Source organism: Tyto alba, unplaced genomic scaffold, assembly GCF_018691265.1.
Source record: "Tyto alba isolate M040663 unplaced genomic scaffold, T.alba_DEE_v4.0 Super-Scaffold_42, whole genome shotgun sequence".
NCBI classification, from domain to species: Eukaryota; Metazoa; Chordata; class Aves; order Strigiformes; family Tytonidae; genus Tyto; species Tyto alba.
In genome coordinates, this window is record NW_024881318.1 from 3188938 (window position 1) to 3207044 (window position 18107).

The 18107-nt window shown below is 45.0% G+C and overlaps 1 protein-coding gene across 1 annotated transcript in view; it reads right to left on the reverse strand.

Moving 5' to 3' along the window:
* NEDD4L (NEDD4 like E3 ubiquitin protein ligase) overlaps nt 1–18107 on the reverse strand; it is a 185540-nt gene that overhangs the window by 68167 nt on the left and 99266 nt on the right.

Consider the following 18107-nt stretch of genomic DNA (forward strand, 5'->3'; position numbering starts at 1 on the left):
CAACTCATAGACACGGAGAATCTTCTCGTTGGTTAGAAACAGAACTGCGGCCAGACGTGGATGCGGTTTCCCCTCCCATGTGGCGAAGAGGGTCGTTCCTCTGCGCCGGAGGTGGGGAGGGAACCCCACCATGGCTTGGTGCCGATGGCGGCGACCGAGGGACGACGCCACCAAGTTCCCTCGGGGTAGTTCTCAACAGACACACACACACAGGTGACTTACATGTGAGTACCGAGCCCGAGATATCTGATACGTTCCGTAAGTAGACAATCGCTAAGTAAAGCACGCATTTATCTGATTTTAACATATCTAGAAATCACGAGAACTGCCGCATTCGCCGCCGAATAACTGATTTCATGGGGTATTTCCAGATGCTCTGCAGCCTGGCTGCAGCTACAGCCACAACGGTAACCAGGCTGTAAGAACTGTGCACGTTCCAGGCTGATGTTAAAAATCTTCACTTCCACCCAGACCAAGTTTTCAGGACTAAAAAGCAAACCCAGCCTTAAAGGCAGCTGAACCAGCAAAATCTGTTTGCCTGTAGTTTAGAGAGGAACTGGAAAATCCTTAGCTCTAGCCTTGCTCTGCCAGTTTGAAGAAATTTCTTCCTCAGCTACTCACAGCGCAGACATGGTCATCTCTACCAGTACTAAGGTTCTTGTAAAACCGAATCCGTATAAAACACTTGATTACACATGTACATTTATAAGAAAAATTATTGGGGAGTGGGGTGTTTAGTATATTCATATTTAGCATTTAGGACATTTTTGTTCAGTGAAAAGATTTTGTCTTGCAGGCCTCCACATTTCTCATACTCAGGCATTCTCACTGTGGGGTTTCCTGCTTCCGGATAAAGGCACGTCACGAGCCACGTGAGCCTTTTTCCTGCTTTATCATGTATTGAATTTCCAGTCCCTTATCTTTCACATTGCTCATTATAACAACGTCTGTTTCAAGAACCTCTTTCTCACTAAAATAAAAAGGGCTATCCAATCCACAAGCTTGCCCGTTTAAGTTGCTAATTCCTGCTCAAGTCTGATCTTCCCCCCCCCCCCCCCCAACCTCCGAGACAGTGACTAATCCACTTTTTACACGAAAGACACAGGATGCAGATGCTTATCAACCTATAACTTGAAACCGAAGAAAATTACTGAACTATTTTTCAGAGTTGTTGGCTAGGCAATGACGCTTATATGTATCATTGTGACCTCTGTTTTACATCAGTCGTTATATAACATTATACAAAGGCAAGGAGTTACTTAATTTTTTTTGACAGCAAACAGAAGGAAAAGTTCATTCGCTGGAGAGAGCCTGCAGCTGCCAGCAGAACCTTTCCTGCCAGTTTATTGTTTCGGGTTCATGAGAAAATCCTCGTGACCAGCTGGAGTTATCAGAAGCCGTGAGTCCCGGCGCACGACCTCCCCCTCAGAGCGGGCGGCGGAAGGCCAGACCCCCGCCTGGGTGGGACACCGGCCGCGGGCCCGCACCCGCTGCGCCGCTGGCGAGGCCACAAAGGGGGCAACCCCTGCCCAAACCCCCCCGTTCTCGCAGCGCTAAGGCGGTGGTGCTCCCCGTGACGGGGCTTCCGCCCGCGCCAGCGAGCACGGGAGGAGCGCGCGGCGCGGAGGGGCAGAGGCGCACCTCAGATGCTTTCTGACAGCCTTGCTGCAAAAACCTGAAGACAAAGGTTAACAAAAGTTCCCCCCAAACTTCCTATTTAGTCTTTAACACTCCAGAGCGATTTTTAAAAGTTATGCGATCCTCCGTACCAAACGACCACTTGCCAGAAGGACTTTGGTCGGCTGGTTTAACATATTTTACTTCTGAAGAGAAGAAAGTAGGTGAAAAGACAAATCAGACTAAAGACTCCCAGAAAGTCTCGTTTTTATTTTGCGTGCCACATCACAAACTGACAAGTATTCCTCACCATCCATTTTAATTTGGAATTAAAGAAGGACAAAAGCCCACTTTAGAATAACGATATTTGAAAGTAACAAAAAAGCTCATGACTACTTGAATTAGTAAATGAGCATTAGTTTTTAAATCTGGTGTTTATTCCGTTTTACAAAGGATGCAAAATCTCATTACCTCAGATATGGTCCTATTTCACTGCTAGCTATCTCAAAGTGAAAAGCAACCACTTCTGGGTTTTGGCAGACACATACTCTTTATTTAGGAAGCCCAAACCTGTCCAACCACCTAGTTTATTTACACATCAATCTTGTAGAAAAGCAGTATTAATGCAAGAATCCTTTCATTTCTCTCCTGTGCACAGCAGGCATGTTAGGTATTCTTGTACGCTGAATTTTCCTGACTCTGTGAGAGTCACCCCATTATATCAGTGCAGACACCACAAGGAAACCTGGTTACTAACACTGAACCCCAAGTAGAGACAAGATCTCAGATATCCAGCAAATTACAGTGGGAAGAAGGATGCTTAATCTGTTGAGGTTCATGGAGCCCATCCAGCACGATACATTTAAGTTATGTCCAACATAAGGAAAATGGAGACAGTCCTGCTTCAATGCTCAAATGCATCAATTCTACATTAAAATATAATCTAATGTTAAATGTTTCAGCTCCGTCTGCAAGTGAAACCAATCACTGAAGATCATTTGCCTCAAAAAAAAATACCAAAAATTCACTAAGTCAAGCAGCTGCTGAAATGGTCAAGAGCAAATTTAGTAAAATGCAGTACAAGAACCACGCAACAGAGGCCCTCAAAGTTCCCAGAAGTCCCAAGCAGAAAAAAACTAACCACCCATTCTAGCCTAAAACTCACAGAAATCCAACTGCAAACCCCAAAAGACTGCACACAGGTATGCCACCCCATTGCAAGAAGGACTGAAGTTGCAGGGTGAGAGCAAACAGGAGGAGGCATTTTGGTATCAACCACTCAACCCTTGTGTGTATCTCAGACCACCAGTACAGACGGTAGCAGAAGCTTAGAAACCCCAGCAATTAAAGAATGATTCACTTCTTCCTTGATGCCTTCTATTCCCTCCAATGCAACTCCCCAAAACCATCAGGAAACTTCAAGGTCAACAAATTGCTTCCTCTCAGGCACAGCACACACAGACTCTGTGTGAAGGAACCATTACACTGGACTTTACACTTGCATACTCGTAATTACTTTTCACTTCCAGAAGGAAGTATGGTCTCAGGATTAGGTACTGTTGTCAGGAGCCGTAGGAGTGGCAAAGTTCAGGCCCCCAATTTTCCTTTTAATTTAGAAAGGTAATACAGAAAAGGAGATATGCGCAATCAAGGAGAAGGACAAGTAGCATAAGTAACAACTGCTGGAAGAAAAAAAAAATACTAGTTTAAAGTAGATTTAGAACATGTATGTATGTATAATTGTACTACATAGTAGAGTTTGTCTGTATTTTACTTATGGTATCATTAAAGATCAAGAATAGAAGATAGAGATCGTTAAAGGCAATGGCACAAGAAAATGCTTCATTACTATTAAGTGTTATTAGTAGTCAGTGACTTCAAAAGCTTTAAAAAACCAAAAGAACCACTTTAAAATTCTAACTTGTGCCAAACAACTTACAATGCGAAACAACTGTTCAGCATGTGAGATTTAAATGACAAGGTGACACTTGCAAGCCAAATGCATGTAAAAATTAGTCTGCAACTTGATATATATCTAAGCTGCAAAGCCAGTAAGAAAAGCCTGGGATGAAGTTACACCACCCTAAAAGCCCTTAGCCAAGTAAAAAGTATTGAAAGGAAAACATCCATCAACATCTAGGTACGAAATACAAAATTTAGTTAAAAATTAGAATGGTATACATGCACTTCAATTCTACTTGGTATTGACACAAAATGGGAGTCACATTTAAAAAGTATGAATAAAGCCTTTGTATTGATCTTAATTTCAAACATTTACATTTGTTGTTTTCCAGAAGGCAAAGTGTCTATTGTTAACAGTTAATTTTTAAACAAAACTACGGAATAATCTAAAATTCAGAAAGACAACGCTTTAAGAAGGGTTCTAATAAAATTCCAAGACGACGCATACTAATTTGTCTGAAAAAGGGTCACACACATAAAGCAGCTCTCAGGAGAAGGAAATCCCAAGTAAAACTGGAACACTACTCAGTGTGTATGAGATTCTAGATAAGCAAGTATCAATGAAAGTCTTCCTCCTCTTATCTTTGCTTATCAGACATGTTCTTGCAGGAGTACCTGCTTATTCCAATTCTGGAATAAAAGTTAAATGTTACCTCAGATGTATACCTGTTAGTTCATCTTAATTCTTTAGCTATGCCTAAATACAGTATTCACTATAAGATAAAACAGGACATCACAGCGACCACTCCCAAGTAAGACAATATCTGAGTAAGAGCTCAGCACATGTGAGTATCTACTACAGGCAGCTTCAGTCCACTTAGCTTCATTCCAGGCAAAATAGAAATTAGAAGGTTCACAAAATAAGAGGTACAAAACAGGTCAGTCAGGACTGTGACCAAAAGGCTGCACGAATGGCATGAAGCATCTGAGGAGGAGTGGGCCCTTCTCACAGGTCAACAACTGGTTGCCACAGTACTGACAAGATGGATTAAGCTTTTTTTAGCTATGTGTATAAATACCTGACAGGAGGAGGTACAGAAGATTAAGCCAGATTCAGCAGTGCCAGGCGACAGGACAAGCAGCAATAGGCAAAAATCGAAACACACGGGCAATTCCACGTAAACCAAAGATGAAATTTCTTTACCGTGAGTCTGGTCAAACACCGGAACAGGCTGCCTAAAGACACTGTGGATTTTCCATCACTGCAGATGCTCCAAACCCACTAGGACAAGGCCCTGAGCAGCCCACTCTGCCCCGGATCTGAGCTGGGGGTGGACCAGACAATCTCCATCGCTCCCTTCCAGCCTCACCCATTCAATGATTCTGTAACTACAGAAATCATTGGGGAAAAAAAAAAAAAAAAAAAAAATCCTCTTTTTAAATTACTTTACTTTGGATAAGATGGTATGGTCATGTCTGAGCAGCTGCAGGCATATTATATTGAAAGAAGGCCCAGCACGCAACTGCTGTTCTCTCCTAGGACCTGTGTTCATGCAGAGGCTTCCAGCTCCAGACACTCAAGACCTACTTCAAACTGAACTGCTGATCTCAAGTACGTCAGGCAACCTCTAGTAGCTGGGAGTCTCTGTTAGTGCTTTTTATATACACTTTCCGGCTGAATTTTCACAGATACCTTTCTGGCTTATGTTTTTATTCTCATCTTGCATCTTCAAAATGATTATCCATATATATATTTCCCTGTAAAGTCTGGGAACAGCCCGATGGTAAATTAACACATTATCATTCAACCACCCCTGGAGGTATTTAAAATGGGTAGACTTGGCACTTAGGGACATGGTTTAGTGGGGGACTTGGCAGTGCTGGGTTAATGGTTGGACTCAATGACCTTAAAGGTCTTTTCCAACCTAAAAAATGCTATCTTTCTATGGTAAGTCTTAGAGGGACCTGAAAAGTACATTCTTGATCCACACAATCCTCCCAAGCAAAGTCTTCAATGCTCCAATTTAGTACTAGATCAAATTGAAATCCTGTGTTACATCTTCCGACCCCTACGACACGCTTCCATCGATGACTGTCTCAATAGCCCTGGGGCTTGTACTTTTGAAAATCTTCCTGGTTCTAAAACCAGAACAATATACCGTGTTGTTAACACTGATCACAAGTAACACAGCACAGACTTCTGAAAGCGCCTGAAGATTTTACAATGGCCAAACAGCAGTAAGTAAAGGCATTTTGGCTATGCAGCAATACTTGATAAATATGTATTTAATTATGCCAAATGCACAACTCTTGCATATCTTAAGATTTTATTTCCATGTCAGTGAATTCACATCAGTGATGTGAATCTAAACAGTCATCAGGCAGGATACTCTGAGTGGATGACAAGCTATCACCTGAGATGCAGTACCTCAAACACCTACATGTTGTTATGGTATCAGTGCACCAGTGTGACTCACTACTCACAAGATATTCTAAGTAGCATATCAACAGCTGCATCCAGTCACTTACTAAGTAAACATAAGAAAATAATTTTGATAAAGGATTGACTGATGTAAGAGCTGCAATCCGTGCAAGGAAATTCCCATTGACAATCATTACAATTAGCATTTAGTGACAAAAGCAGATCAGGTCATTCCTGATCGCGTGCTTTCTGCTGGTTTCCTCCCTGGCACTGGAGTACCTTGCCCCTCCCACTGTGCTTGCATGAACTAGATAAAGAAACTAAGCTGGCTTTAAAAACAGAATGTGAGTTCCTGATCTAGTTTGCTGAGTGACTCTATTAACTTCCGTGGCACAGCTGAGGAGGATGGATGGTACAGCACCGAGGCAGGAGCCAGAGCAGGCGGGGGAGGACAGGCATGTGCTGGGAACCATCACAAACGGGTTCCCAGCGAGCGCTCTTGTGGGAAAACGTGCTGTTGGTCACCTTGGCCTGGGAAGCAGCAACACCTGCAAACCCCTGGAGTGATGTCTCGTCAACATCTGTAGGTTAAACTGAAGTACTGGACAGAGAGACAGGAAGATGCAAAAAGAAAACAATTTAAAAGATGCAACAGAATCTGTATTGGTGTATGTTGACACTCGCCTGTGATGTGGAGAGGAGTCCTGATCAGCTGTGGTTATCAACAATCCCACAGAGATTTTCAGAGATGTTTTGGTTCCCTGGCCGAATACCAGATTGGGTAATAACACTCCACCCACCTCAGATTCCCTCAGCATTTTCAGCTGATCATGATGTTCCCAGCTTCCTGACCTAAAAATTGTTGTGTACTATTTCTGTGCACTGCTCCAACCCTGATACTGCTTGATTTCAGAGCTGGGTGACACTATCCCTATAGTAAATTTTATGGGTTTTTTTAATCCCTGCCACTTCTGATTAAAGTACTCAAAGTCCACACTCAGACTACAAATGCCCTGCACCATGTTTCAGCACACAACCATGTGCTTAAATCATTAGGGCCTGGACTATCCAGGGCTGATGGCAGAAACAGCTGGATGAGGATCACAGCCCACCTTATATTTAAATCTATTCTAAATAAATTAAAGCTGTGTCATTTCCAAACTTTTCAAATCACTGAAATACTAGAGGGTAATACCTAATGTGACAAAAATGGTCGTGTGAAGGACACTCAAGCAAACAATCTGGTGGCTCTGGATCACAACACTGGTACCTGTGCAGGCAGTGAGCCGACGGACGCACTTGCAGGGTCCGGCGATGAGAAGGGGTGTGCGATACTAAACTGTCCTGAGATCATCCCCTCCCAGCAGGGCTCATCGCCAACGTACGGGATGGAGAGGTAAATGCATGGAGAAGACTGCAGCACTCTGTGTGTGCACGCTTCTGTACGCATCAACTCTAACTGGGTTGTACTGGAGGCACGCGAACGTGAGACCTTCAAGCTACAAACAGAGCTAGATATCAAAAAATACAAGATGCTTTGTATTATAAACGAGGAGCTCATGTGTGTGGGTGCCTAAGGGTCAAATTTTTATTTTTCTGTTGTTTAGCTCCTCATCTTTCTCTCACGTCTAAACCCAGGAGCTCCTGACACTGGGGAGAGAGAAAGCCACAGCGCACGAGCCCCATCGTAACCAAACAAGGCTGAGGGGCCGTTATCATTATGGGACAATTTTAACACTGGCAGCCTTAGTTGCAAAGAATGATCAGTATGTCAGTGTAAATCATCCCCTCAAGGTGAAGTAGTACATGAGGCTTTGGGGACATACAAGTAAGCTTTAAGCTGATGTTTTCTAAAAGCCAAAAGCTAATGACAGTTTAAACTGGGAGAAACGGGCAGAATAAACCAACCCGGCAAAAAAAAGCATGAGACTGTAAAGAGGAGATTACCACCACCGAACAAACTCAGCAGCCAAACTGTTAGAATAAAAAGTGTAAAATTAAGCAAGAATTAAGCAAATTTTACTTACGCATTACCTAAGCCCTGCACTTGAGATATGACGTACCATCACTGCCAAGCGCCAGGGAAACCGTTCCAAGAGTTTTAAAGACTGTCTTCTCACTTACATAGCAGCAAATTTTCACAACATGCATACAATAGAGTTGCACATACCAAAAAGCAGTATACCAACCCAAGAGCAGAAAATACCTGCTGCCCTTACATAAAACTCCATGAAATTACAGATTTGACCTTGATAGAGAGGCGCTTCCCCCTGCCATTTAGAAAGCACGGAAGCACGTTACAGTGGTGTAACACTGTAGCAAAGTCCTGCTTTTGTTACTTTATGAACAAAACCAGCACTCACTTTTTAAGAACATTATTTTAATAGAGGAAGCCGTTGTTGCATGAAAAATATTTTTACAGATAACACAATAAAAATCAGTCATTTCGTCCTTCTCAACAGGGGGATGTGTTTGGAGAAGACAACAGAAGAAAAGACAAAGACACATACATTCCCTTTTCCCCACAAATACAATTAGCTGTCCCGTTTCCTTAATTGGTCTCAACTTCTAGAGCCCTTACATCTATGATAAGGTAAGCTGAATGGGGAAAGCACTGAACTTTACTTTTATTAAAGGCTTTAAAAATGAAAGGGACCCCAGAAAACAAAACAGGATTTGTGTTCATATAAGTATTTTTAAATTACTTTTTGAAAACTAGCAGCAAAACATGATTTTATTAAATGAAAGAAAGTACACTCATCTTTAATATTTTAAGGTAATAGTCAAAAGCAGCTAATTAGCCCTCACAGATGTCTTTCTATACCTAAGGCATATCATCTCTCTGACCTCATTCGCATGAAAAAAGCTACATAGATGATTTTATTATAGTCACTTATCGTCTGATGAAAGGAATATCAAAATTCAATTCTTAGTTGGCAAGTTTCAGAATTTTTTCTCTCTAACTGAACTGCAACAAAACTCTTTTCATTTTCAGCATTACTTCCTAGTTCCCAAGCATAACTAACATTCCATTTTTCTATTTGATAATTATGGCAACTTATTATACTTCTGCAGTTAATCTATACAACCTGGCCACAAAGATTTTTACTAATCTATTTAGTCAAAAATGTTCTAACCAATTAAGGTTAAAATCCAAGCTGAAATTAAACACAGTTATCACTTCAGAGTAATATTTAAGAAAACAAAAAGTCACTGTCCCCAGAATTTGCAAAAGTTTAACTGAAATATCTCATTGAACAGGACATGAATTCAAAAGCTGCTTCTGTGGCAACACCTGAAACTATTATTATTCCAGTGTATTTCACGCACAGTCACCTAGATTTGCACACCAGGACCATTCAACTCTGGTTTCAATTAAGGAGGCAACTTCATATACCAGGCTAATTAGCTAACTTGTCTAAGTGTACTTGCGGTCTGTCCTTCCTTCCACAACCATGGTAAGATTAGCTTCAGATAAAAACTGCCACTGAATCTTCATTTTAGACCAAATGGAACTTTCTTCCTTGTAAAACTATTCTATTAAAATTGCATTATTACAAAAGGCTAAGCTTTTTGCCTACAGAACTCATGCTTTATTTTTGCTCTTAAGACATGACAAAGTAGGAAATAAAAGCTAGAGGAGGAATAGTTAACACTAAAATTATCATACCAGAAATCATTAGATTAGAACTAATTCTAGTCTATTACTAGTGGAATTAATTATTGGAACTTTTATTTTTAAAGGTGGCATTTTTAAATGTATTCCAAATACTGACAGAATAGATATTCATAAATCTAAACTTAGTGTCCTTAAAAGCACCACCACCACGGAGCAGCGGTTATATGGGGCCTTACTAAGTACCTGAGTATTTGGGAAGGCACTGAGCTGTAAAATGTTTTTCCCATTACCAGTGCTGCCTTCCCAGGGAGCTATTTCAACAGCACATCGGGGATACCCTGGCTGCTGCCAGCCCCTCCAAATGCAGAGGTTCTTTACTCCCGTCCCTCCCCAGATTTCACGAACCTGACCACCTTCGCTGCCTTAGACACAAATGCACTAAAAAGGAGCAATTAGCACCTTGTATCTCAAAGAAGTCCACACTGTGCTCTTCTCTTCTCTTCTCTGTAAGCTTCAAACCTGCGATCGTTTGACTTCATGCCAGGTAGAGAGAAGGCAGGAGCGTAAAATGGGCAGCGACCGCTCAAACGACTACAAACTTTTTTAGGTAGTACCTTCAGTTCATACAATTTGCCTGCATCTTTCTTAAACACATAAAAAGGTTTTCCTTCCCCTTTGCTGCCCGATGTAGGAAATGGGAAGCACTGCTTTGCACGATGGCACAAAACGTGCCCGAAACCAACTTCTGTTCACGCCAGCCCGACCAGGCTGGTGCTTACCGCTGGCGCTTACCGCAGCCGCTCACCGCGGGCGCTCAGCTCACCGCGGGCGCTCACTGCTGGCACTCAGCTCACCGCGGGCGCTCAGCTCACCGCAGGCGCTCACCGCGGGCGCTCAGCTCACCGCGGGCGCTCACTGCAGGCGCTCACCGCGGGCGCTCAGCTCACCGCGGGCGCTCAGCTCACCGCGGGCGCTCACCGCGGGCGCTCACCGCGGGCGCTCAGCTCACTGCGGGCGCTCAGCTCACCGCGGCCGCTCAGCTCACCGCGGGCGCTCACCACGGGCGCTCACCACGGGCGCTCAGCTCACTGCGGGCGCTCAGCTCACCGCGGGCGCTCAGCTCACCGCGGGCGCTCACCACGGGCGCTCAGCTCACCGCGGGCGCTCACCGCGGGCGCTCAGCTCACTGCGGGCGCTCAGCTCACCGCGGGCGCTCACCACGGGCGCTCAGCTCACCGCGGGCGCTCACCGCGGGCGCTCACCGCGTTCGCTCAGCTCACCGCGGGCGCTCAGCTCACCGCGGGCGCTCACCGCGGGCGCTCAGCTCACCGCGGGCGCTCACCGCGGGCGCTCAGCTCACCGCGGGCGCTCACCGCGGGCGCTCACCGCGTTCGCTCAGCTCACCGCGGGCGCTCAGCTCACCGCGGGCGCTCACCGCGGGCGCTCAGCTCACCGCGGGCGCTCAGCTCACCGTGGGCGCTCACCGCGGGCGCTCAGCTCACCGCGGGCGCTCAGCTCACTGCGGCCGTTCACCGCGGGCGCTCAGCTCACCGCGGGCGCTCAGCTCACCGCAGGCGGTCCTTCCAGCCACCGCTCAACACGCCGCGCTCAGGCACGGTAAAGCAGAAGCACGAGGCAGCCTCTGCACCGTGCAGTGCCGGGCCAAAGGTGACAGCACAGAAGTCAGCACGTAAAATGCACACACATTTGGATTTTACTCCTAGTTCTGTCGTGTATGGTGATCACGACTAAGGAATACTAATTATTCGTACACAGGTCACAAACTGGCTATGTCCAACAAAAAAAAGAGGGTTATTAACTTCCTCGGTCTAGTAAGGATGCAACTAGAAAACTTAACCCCTAAATAAAGACTCAGACTTTGTGTTTCTGTCAAACAAGCCTATGGTCCCAGGGGCTTGGGATCACTCTATGCTAAGGCAGGTGCCCAAAACAAACAGGGGATGTCTTTCTGTACTGACCAAAACCAGCTCCTTGACCACAAGATGCTTAATCTCTAGGCAGTTGAAGTTTAGTAAAAGTACTTTCACCCCACATTTCAGATTCCCTCTTCTAACACCCGATGCAACGTGCTGTTCATGACATTCAGGATAACAGTACTTTTAATAAATCTGCTTCCTGACTAGTAACGGGTGACTGGACAGCACGGATGATTTAGCGAGGTGCTTCTGTCAGATTCTTTAAGTATGTAAATACAATCTTCCATTTTTCAACCAATATATCCGAATGCTGGATTTTAAAATTTTAATCTATTTTTTCATTATTTCTTTGTGTGACATAAAGCATTCAAGATTTTTACAAAAAAATAAAGATGTTTCAGTAGTTCTTTCTAGAAAGCACGATATTCTTGAAAAGATATTTTACGTTGCAAACTTAAGTTTTGTTGTTGAATGTATACATTTTTTTGGACTCAGTATTTTCCATTTTAATTCATTTTTAGAAATAGCTCTGCTGATAGAGACTCTAGATGAAATTTTGATTTGAGGACAGAATTTACTACCCAACAGTAATCTAAAGCTATTCAGTGTTTGTGTTCAACTGTAAGGCATACAATTTAACCACAGCATAAAACGGAATAAATGCTGGTGGCAGTGGTTTTTCCTATTTCTAATCTCCAAGTGAAGGTAGAGCAAATGACAAAAACTAGTTTATTTCCTAAACAATTATCTTCTGTTATTCATTTGCACAAAAATAAATAAATGCTTACTGTTCTAATAGCACTAACAGTGTCAGTTACATTTCAGTTTCCATTACACTTTCTTTCTCAGTGCAAAGTCAAGTCTGCTGTGGGGACACATTAATGTGGACAGTGCCTGCCAACTATGGGCTAGCTTTTTAAAATCTGTCAACTCACAGTGCTTTGAAACAACTCAGAAACAGTAAAGAAAAACCAGGGTACACCAGGTATATTAATAGACTCCAGCAGATTTGTATGTATTATTCTGTATGTATTAATGATACACCCTAGAATACTGTTGCACATCAGAATGAATTTATTCTCATTCAGCTAGATCTGTCACGTAAAGACTTTTACTTCAGGCCTGTGAACCTCTGGTATCACTTCCATCCATAAAGGACAGCTAAGGATGAGACACTGCACAACTGGTGCCCAGGATACTGCAAACACTTGTGCATGCTTGCTCCAGACGACTGATCTTTGACACGATGAAAACATGTAACATGCAGACAGAAGCCCTTCATGAATCAACTAGAAATAAAAGGCATCGTGTTTAAATTGCAATTTCAGAGACAAGGCAATAGTGCTCAAAAAGTGTCACAGCTGAGTGAAACGTCCTTTTCTTAGCAAGCAGGGACAACCACGACAAGTGGATCCTTACTTAAATGGATTAAGCAAGCTGCAGTACATAAACACAAATTATTTAGACTCTAAAATATTTCTCTTGCATTGCCACTGCTTATTTAAACATACTAAAAAACACTGGGCACCGATGCCAAGATCTGATGCGTTCCTGAAACATGAGTAACATCCAAAAAAACTCTGGACAATGCCAGGGAACAGATAGAGTGTTAAAGATTTATTCCATTCATTACAATAAAATGGCTTCCTATTTAGATCCCTATTATAATTAAATGTATGACACGGGTGGTGGAAACAGACTTCTATTTCCTCACTTTAAGCTGGGCAACAGTTATAAAAGGCTGTATCTGTGACGTACGAAAAGCGTGAATACCTGCTATTTTTAGCATTGCTGCATTACGAACAGCCTCTGAAAGGATGAGAATCCATTTTTCTTTAGATACTGAACAGACCAAACAGGGAATAAGTAAAGGAGCAGCTTTGGCAGGAGGATGTTGATGCCCGATTGATCCTTAAAACAGGCCTGAGTTGTCAGAGGATTTAGAAAATAGAAAGAGAATCAATGTGCCAAAGTGAAAGAACAGGTAGAAAGTCAGTTTCTGTCCCTTGTTCTGTAAGAAATGAAGGAATTACTGACCAAAAAAAAAATCTCAGAACAAAAGTGAAACAATCTTCTGAAGTTTCATTATAACCCTTCAAGAAAGAAGAGCGAGGCACAGTGAGAAGACGACAATGAAATGGACTACAGAATCATAGTGCGATAATCAAGTAAGCACCACTAAGTTCCAAAACATTCCAAATACTGTGCACGAGCTGATTTCACCTGCATCCCAAGAGCTGAAATCACGCTAGTGACAAATAAAAATGACCAAGTGAGGCCAGAAGTTTATGGCTTCTGATTAAAATTTGGATGGGGAATCACCCCGCAGAGGAAGCCGTTACCGGTGCCGTGACTGGAGTGTGGGACACTGTCCTACACAACGTCCTTGTCTCCGACCTGGCGAGACACGGGCGTGAGGGATGGAGCACGCGGTGGGTAAGGAATTGGCTGGATGGCCGCTCAGAGTTGTGGTCAACAGCTCCGTGGCCAAGTGCCCTTCCTCAGGGGTCGGGGCTGGGCCCGGCCCTGTTGAACATCTTTGCTGGGGACACGGGCAGCGGGATCGATGCACCCTCAGCAAGTTCCCCGACGGCACCGAGCTGGGTGGTGGGGGGCACGCTGAGGGCAGGGGTGGCACCCAGAGGGACCTGGGCAGGCTGGAGAGGGGGGCCCGGGCAAACCTCCTGGGGTTCAACAAGGCCGAGGGCAAGGTCCTGCCCGGGGGCCGGGGCAATCCCCAGCACAAACCCAGGCTGGGCCCTCGAGGAGCAGCTGGAGAGCAGCCCCGAGGAGAGGGGCTGGGGGTGCTGGGGGGGGGAAAACTGCCCGTGAGGCAGCCCCGTGCGCTGGCAGCCCAGAACCCACCCGTGCCCTGGGCTGCAGCCAGAGCAGGGGGGGCAGCAGGGCCGGGGGGGGGATTGTCCCCCTCTGCTCCGCTCTGGGGAGACCCCCCTGCAGTGCTGGGGCCAGCTCGGGGGACCCCAACAGCAGAAGGACCCGGAGCTGCTCGAGCGGGGCCAGAGGAGGCCACGGAGATGCTGGGGGGGCTGGAGCAGCTCCCCTGGGGGGCTGGGCTGAGAGAGTTGGGGGGTTCAGCCTGGAGAAGAGAAGGCTCCGGGGAGCCCTTCGAGCGGCCTCCCAGGGCTTAAAGGGGGGACAGGGGAGGTGGGGGGGGACTCTGGGTCAGGGGGTGGGGATGGGACAAGGGGGGGCACGGTTTTGCACTTAAAAAGGGCAGATTTAGATGAGATGTAAGGCAGAAATTGTTTCCTGTGCAGGGGGTGAGGCGCTGGCCCAGGGTGCCCAGAGCAGCTGTGGGTGCCCCCTCCCTGGAAGGGTTCAAGGCCAGGTTGGACGGGGCTGGGAGCACCCTGGGCTGGGGGAAGGGGGCCCTGCCCGGGGCGGGGGGGGGGGGCACTGGGTGATCTGTGAAGGTCCCTTCCAGACCAAACCAGTCTGTAATTCTGTGATAATGCTGAGGGAGTTTTATGTCCTTGATGATAAATACTCACCTGTAATTGAAAAATGGAAGACAAAAATATGGCAAAAAATGGAACCCTTACCAGTAAGTACCTACAGCCTTATTTATGTACTGATTTTAAGACACTCCTACCAGCTTTTGTTTTGATTTCACCCTTCTCTCTTCCTGAAGGAAACGTCTCTGTACGATTCTCATGACAAAACTGTGAAGTTTTCACCAGCAAGAGTTCAGCTGGACAACCCCAGCTTAACCTGTTAGTGACGTTTAGCTGTAATTTCTCTTTTAACCTACATTTCTATGGTTGAAAGAAGATGGGACAAATGTCTCTCCATCTTTCAGCATTAGAGGAAGCCACTAACGCAGAAGGAACACGAAGAGCCATAAGATGGTGGGGCAATTTTGTACAACCACCTGCTCTACGACAGAATAGAAAAAACCCCTCACCTCTGCCATCTACGTCAATAATTTCAGCACATGATGCTAAAGGAGCATTCCCATAATAGTTAGCTGCAGTAAGAGCAGCACAGAACTAAGGAAATCTCTAACTTGTTCAGACCAGTTCATCCATTCAAAATCACCCTGCTGCATATAAAGCTATCACATTTTGATAGTTAATTTGCAAAGCAGTGTAACAATGTAAGCCGATCATAACCTGTTTACTATACACTGGTTTTGTCACATTTATGAAAAGGGCAGCAGTGTAAAAGCAGTTTTCCAAAGAACTCTTGCTGGAACCCTTTTTTTTCTTGACAGGGTGAAGTTACATGAAATAACTTCAAGTTACACAAAGCACAATCTTGCATATATACCTAAATCAACTGATGACTATTTTAAATCAAGGTATGTATATATTGTAGCAACATTAGAACATGATGCTACAACCAACTTAGTGCAAGTCAAATCTTTTTAATTTCACTGGCACACGAGAGCACTGCAAGCAGTCAAAATGTGAGCCATCCACCAGCTGGAAGCCAGTCAACAGCGGTATACCCTAGGCATCGATACTGGCTCCTATAGCATTTATAACATTTTAATTAGTGACCTGGATGATAGGAGAGAATGCACCCTCAGCAGGTTTGCAGATGATGCAAAACTAGGAGCGGCGGCTGACAGAGCAGGCGGTTGAGCTGCCATTCGGAGGAACCTGGCCAGGCTGGAGAAACAGGCCGAGAGGAATCCGATGAGGATCGAGGGGCAAATGCCAAGTCCTGACCTGGGGCAGAACCACCCCGTTGTTCCCCAGGAACGCGGGGGGCTGCGCGGCTGGAAAGCCGCCCTGCGGGGAAGGACCTGGGGGTGCTGGCAGACGGGCACCCGGCTGGCCAAGAGCCCCGGGCGCGTCAGGCAGAGCTGCCAGCACGCCAGGGAGGCAGCCCTTCCCCTCGAGCCCTCCTTACCTGAGTTACAGAGTCGGAAAACACGGGCAGAAACTAACATTCTCCCCTGATGGCAACTTTAGAAAACGTTGCTTTTCAAAACAGCAAAGAAATGATTGCTTTGTGAAGCGGAAGGGCATTGGGTACGTGCAGTGCTCCAGCGAACAGTATAGAACACAAACATGCACATCTGTTAATAGCTGAGGAATTACTCAACTTCCAAAAGCCTACTACTCGGACTTAGAGGCTTCTCCAACAGCAGTTCACTGACCTGTGCTTGCAACTCTTAGGTGTTTCAAGATATGAAGAATCAAACTTTGAGGAAGCTATCTTAGCAATCTCCCATTCTCCTACCATTGTTCTTTCCCTGAATACTCTTAGCAGCTCTAAAAATTTTTTACCGATTGCCCTGATGATTTTTGCCCTCAAAGTTGTATGTCTGCTGTCTTTATAAAATTAAGTATGTTTTGCCATTGGTACGGGGAATAGAGGCAAAAGCATTTTTCATACTGTGAATGTGCTTGAGGCTGCACAGAAGGGTTCACTAAGGAATCACTAACCCTCATATCTAACAGCAAATTTTGTTCAATTTCTGTATTTTTGTGTATAAAAAGGTACAGAATTTAGAAAACAGTGATATACAAAGTTGAAACATTTTAGATGAGAGGCTAACTTGGTAAAGCCAGAGGGCAAAACAAAACCAGGTTTACAGCAGGAGGATCGTTCCAAGGAAGAGAGGCTGGTGGCTCTCCAAAGTACAAACAGCTGCACTTTACTACTTGGAACTTTCACAGAGGCCCAAAAATTCTTCATTTGCTCACGAGTCATATTTAGTATTGCTTCTTGCCTGGGAGAGGGCAGACCCTGGGGAGGATGCACAGAAGCATACTACAGCACACAGTGTTTGTGAAGTGACACACAACCTACCCACAGCTCCTTGTATCATATAACTACCAATAGACATCGGGTATGACCTTGAAATCCCAAGTTTATAGTGTAGAAAAATGATGATAAATCAAGGCAGTGTGGGACACAAAACACCAACCACCTTTTTTGTGACCATGTGAAGAAAATGACCAAACAGTTACAACATTTCACAAAAACTTGTTAAATGGAACGTATCTGATCCCATCATTGTGGGATCCAGCGCGGTCCAATTAAGGGTCAGAGAAATGCATTTTTTCTTTCAGACGTGCAGACTGGCAAAGCTCTAAGAAGGCCGAGATCCTAGGTCAAGTTTCCTTCTAGCTGACTTGGCCCTCCAATGCAGAAGGGCAGCTGCCTCCACCTCCCTCTCTCAGTGAAGAGATGCAGTTCGGGCCGATGAGCAGATTTTTAGATCTGCTCCGACCCCTGACAATGACAGACCAAAGCCTCCAGCAGCTGCGCTTCTGTCAGCTAGGTGCTTCAAGTTAGTTGCCATAAATGCAGGACCTCGCGCTCACAAGACATGAATTCTGTGATCTTCCCCACAGAAGTACTCACTCCCTGTGCATTAGCAAGCACACTCTTTACTTCTGGTCAGTGATTCACTCCGAAGCACTGCTGGCTCACGTAGCTTAGCTTCAGAAACCAGTAATCCACACAACTATAGCGAATGGGTTTCTAAAAGGAAAACTGTCGCTGGGAACTATTTCTGCTAATACTGGTAAGGCAAGGGAGGCAGGCTTGGGAAACTCTGCTATGGTGTACAATATTAAGCAGATTAAAGAGAGTATAATTAGCTGGCTAATTGTTCATTAATATTGTCTTG